The 5077-nt window shown below is 34.5% G+C and overlaps 1 protein-coding gene across 1 annotated transcript in view; it reads right to left on the bottom strand.

Moving 5' to 3' along the window:
• LOC106106541 (cytochrome P450 6k1-like) overlaps positions 1-1146 on the bottom strand; it is a 7146-nt gene extending 6000 nt beyond the window's left edge. Inside the window, exon 1 of the mRNA XM_013287138.1 lies at positions 1073-1146. The gene's annotated coding sequence lies outside the window, so the exon portion shown is untranslated. The remainder of the gene's footprint in view (positions 1-1072) is intronic.
• Between the last annotated feature and the right edge of the window lie 3931 nt (positions 1147-5077).

Raw genomic sequence — 5077 nt, 5'->3', positions numbered from 1 at the left:
ATTGGGCTCCAGAGAGTTCGGGCGTTAAAGTTAAATGCAATTGGACCGCTGGAGGCATACTGGTGCCACTGTTTGCGTCGCTTCTGTGTTAGTACAACTATGTACAATTAGCATTCCTTGTTAAGTAACAATTGCAATAAAGATCGGATATTAGAGGGTTATAATCCTATAGACAGGACAGATGACTAGTTATTTTAAAACAAATGATTTCATATTGAAAATATTTGTAAAAAAAACTTTATTTTTAATTACTATTATTACGAATACTGTTTTTATAAAAGCTGGAGTAGTAATTTTTAATTTACGGTAAACATTGCTATTTGTCATCGTATTACAAAGGTCGAGAATCTTAAACATAAAACCTGCGCTGAATTAAACGTTTTGTTAATCCGAGACCCTCGTCAAATGGCCTGCGCTCAGAGATATTATTTATTTAGGTAGGTACAAGGTGACTTTCACTGCCTAGCTTCTATACCGGTGATGGGGTTAGGGTTTTTACGTGTTCCTTAACCGTAAGTATGATATAAAAAGCGATTAACCGTGTACACTTTCCTCTACACACTTAACGAATGCAGCTTATTACATGGAACCGCGATATTCCCCGATTGTACTTACATATAAAACCCGTAAATCGTAAACCACATTGGTGAAAATCAATAAAATCCAATAAAATCGATAGCAATTCACCTTTCAAATAAAAAAGTATTAACAATAAATAATGTCACAAAAGATAAATATTAAATTGAATACAAATTCATCTATATTCGAATGAGGGTTCGTTAATATTTCAGGAGCGCTTGTCATAACAATAACTTCGTTATGTCTGAGCTAACGAGCCGATATCACAAGTGCTGAGAAACAATTAACACAAATAAAACAGGAATTCAACAGAAAAAAGTAATTGTTTTCATAACTGTTTAAAAATAAACATTTATGATGAACACCAAATTTTCACTTGATATTTACTGCGGGAGTAGTTAAATTGCCTTAGCTTAATTTGTTTTAAAAATTTAGAGACTGATTGTAGACATAATTAGTCTATGTAGGAATAAATTCCAATGCATTATCTTACTTTGTTATTCCGATTGAAATCAAAAGGCTTATTACGAATATCCGTGAGAACTTCTTCGTGACGTTACCGACAATATTTGTAGAAATTTTACCGGATGCTGATTAATCTCATACAAATTTTATCAATGTCGTTACGAATATGTTCTCGCAACTTTCCCGCAAACATTCGTGATAAGGCCTCTGTTAGAACACTAGCGCCCTCTATAAAAAATCCTTTAAAACGTGCATTCTTTGTCATTTAGCTTTAAATTCAATCCATGTATCTAATTAGGTCTAATTGCTTTCACGTTCCATTGTAAACTGCCTTCATATTTCAAACACAAGGCTCGTAGACGCAGCAATGTTGCTTATTTATGTAATACAGCCATTTTGGATAATTGAATTTGCTGAATACCTGCTTAATGGACGAGGATATATTCCGTTTCACGCTTCGATAAAATATCAACTTAATAAAGGTGACTTAATAACTTAATTAGAAGAGTGATGACATTTTGTACACATTTGTACTAATAATCATAAGTCATATATCGTGTTAGTCGTATTAATTAGAAATGTTAATAAATCCAATAAAAACATCAACAAAAAAGGGGCGTAGCGCAGAAAGCAAACGTTCGAGGACTCGACGAGTATGATGGGCTATCGGTAAAAGAGTAAGGAATCTTCCAATGGCTCTTGCGGCTAATGAAAATGGTTTTCGCGGTCACATGGATAGGAAATCTATCTCCCCATACATGCTGTATCTAACTTCTTACTAATGTTATAAATGCCAAAGTTTAATTGGATGGATGTTTGTTAGAGTTTATAGACTAAACGGCTGAACGGATCTCGATGAAATTTGGCATGGATGTAGAGTACATTCTGGAAAAACCCATAGGCTACTTAGTTTTTTTTATTCCACGGGGATGGAGTCGCGGGAAAGCTAGTAACAAATAAAGTAGAAGCCTATGTCTGAGGAAGCCAAATTCAGTGCGTGTAATGCAATAACGGGGATTACCTTGATCGGTTTAATCTACCCCTCACGGACCGCAACGATAACCTAACTGACCCCCTACTAATTGCAGCTACGTCAGCTTTACCAGCATTAGTGGGAATTTCTATAACTAAATATTACTCGTAGATTATTTGAATAATTAATAAATTAATAAAACGGGATTACAATGCCATTAAAATAGGAAAGTTCCTAGAACAGATCCCCCGCGAAATGCCAGTAAACTGTCAACGAGATGGTATGAGATACATATCTATCCCTTTCCGCCAATAAAGAAGTAGTTTTACTCAAAGAATTTGTTGAAGATTGCCAACTAATATGACAAGTTGTTACAGAATAACACAGAACGTTTATGAACATTGAAACAATTTCCATCGGCATTTCCGTTAGATGAAAGAATTCGTTCTGTTCACGGCCGAAGAGATTTCAGAATTTGATAAGCAATCCGCCGACATCCTTTGATGTTACCGCTCTGTCCCTTTCATAATCATAACAATAAAGTGAACAATACAATGTTATCAAGTCGCTCAGTACTCTATAGTGCGACTAAATCATGAAGCTGCGTTTAATATTACGGCAATAAGTCCTTGTAAATTAAGATGTTATTCTGGTAATAGAACCTTATTTTGTTAGACGCAATATTTTATTTTTGTGCTCATATTTTGTGTTGAACACTAAAGTGATTAAAAAGTGTGAAAAAAGGCTTTTTTCATAAAGAACCCAGGTTTAATATCACTTATGCCAGGGGTGGTCAATCTAGTTAGATTCAAAATCTACCGTACATTAACTATATTCTATGCTAATTATATACGTGTTTTTATCTTAATTGAAATATCATAGTTCCGCAGATAAGAAGTATTCTATTATGTAGAACTAGCTATCGCCCGCGACTCCATCCGCGTAGAATTTAAAAAATACAAGTGAGTAGCCTATGTGTTCTTCCAGAGTATCCTTTACATTTGTGCCGAATTTTATCGAAATCCGTCAAGCCGTTTAGGCTACAAACTCTAACAAACGTCCATCCATCTAAACTTTCGCATTTATAATATTAGTAAGAAGTAAGCTATCAATAGAATACGTATTTATATTTATTGCCTGGCCACGATCGACTAGACCACTTGCGAACAACCGTTTGGTCACCCCTGGGTTATGCAGATCGGCTGCAACTAATTCACTTTAATTTAACAACAAATTAATAAAATGATATAACTTCAAACATGTAAATTGTATAACTTGTGCGAGTTTAGAAACCAGGCCTAATGTTTGTTGCAGAGAAAGTTCCGGAAAGTTTTAATGATTGAGTAATTACGGAGAGGATTTTGATAAATCTGTTCCGACACATTTAAATCACTCCATGTTATACTTGAGGCGGACAAATAAATTATGCCCGTGAATACTTAGCATTAAGAAATATTAATTCATAAGTTATCTTTCCAATAACTTTAAAGTCAAGAACTTAGGGTATATTTTTCTGAAAGACTATAACTACGATTTTTATTACGTTTTACTTTCCGAGAAACCTATTTATAATTCAAACGCAATTTGTAAATAGCCTAACCTAAGTTAGTGGTGACTAGGCCATAGTCAACCAAGCTGGCTCACTGCGGGTTGCTGACTTCACACATTTCTTTGAATTACTTCGCCGATATCTGTAGAAATCACGATGTTTTCTGTCACCGTAAGAACGTCGGGTAAATTATGTACATATGAAAATTCGAAAAACGAAAATCACATTGGTATGGCGGGATTCGAACCTAAGACCTGTAGATTCGTCAAGTATTCAAACCCCTAAACTACTGGCGCTCTTCATCCATTTATCGCTACTAAAATAATGGGCCAGAGCGAGCTAAAAATATTATTTTAAAAGAGACCTTTGATCACCTCATTAGGATAATACGGTTCAAAGATTTATCTCGATATTTTTGTCACGGCGTCCTAACTAAATTGTATTTGATTTCTTCATTGCAAACAAAAATGAATCTTAAGTCTTTGCAAGAGAGTTGAATTTGATTTAAGTATTAATTCAGAGTAAGTAAAGTAAACGACAGTAGGGGTCGACTTTTATCCTTCACGTCTTTGTACCGCTGTCAATCTCAGGAGTTGGCAGAGATAGTTTTAAAACTTTAATAGCGAAGTTATAATAGAATGTTTTTATATTTCGCGTTATATGCTATATAAATGATTAGCTTCCAGTTTTAGTATTCAACGAAAACAAGAACGAATAGTGTTTTAATTTTAGAGCTCACATACCTTACTAAACTATCTCAACTGCTTAGTCGCGCTTTGATTCCTATGAGCTTGTATGGATACTACTCGATTTTGAGTTGTGCAACTAAACAGTTGAATTGACAGCGAAACAATCTTCAATCGCACAACTGTTCTGCGATAGTTTAGTCAAAGGTGTGCGCCCGCTCTTCTACAATAAACTATTTACTATAACAGGTGCTAGTAACTTCCCACGGCTTAACTCTCTCGCGGTAACCTTTTATTGACCGAGTTTTCATTTAAACTATATTTCATTTAAATGTTTTACTTAAATAGGTATTCTCTATTTCCAGGTAAAATACCTCGACTTTGTAACGAATTTCTTAGAATAAATATTAATTAATTATAAATAATACTTCTTAAAAATTGTATTCCAGATAATTTTCCGAGAATTCTTTGTAAATGTCACCGACCAATTGTGTACCTCGTCAATATAAGATTGTTCTGAACAATTTGGTGGTATGCGTAAGGTACTACAGTACGAAAAAAGTGCGTAGACATTTTGAAATAACCTTGTGATGTTTTCTCCTTGCTGGATTTATAAAAGGTTTAATGCGTTTCCGTACTGTATGTATGCTACTCGGGCAAAAGTACTGCGAAAAAGCGAAGATTTGCTAACTTTCTAACTAGTCGGATAATAAAGCAACGCAGTTCACAATTGATCGGTGACTTGATGAAGTATGACGGATTGTATCTTCAAAGAAACGGCATTCGACTTCAAAGCACCAACATTATTCCTTTTTTTTTTTTTTT

Source organism: Papilio polytes, unplaced genomic scaffold (assembly GCF_000836215.1).
Source record: "Papilio polytes unplaced genomic scaffold, Ppol_1.0 DF822178.1, whole genome shotgun sequence".
In the NCBI taxonomy this organism is placed as follows: Eukaryota; Metazoa; Arthropoda; class Insecta; order Lepidoptera; family Papilionidae; genus Papilio; species Papilio polytes.
The sequence above is the reverse complement of the archived record's forward strand: the minus strand, read 5'-3'. Positions and strand labels throughout refer to the sequence as shown.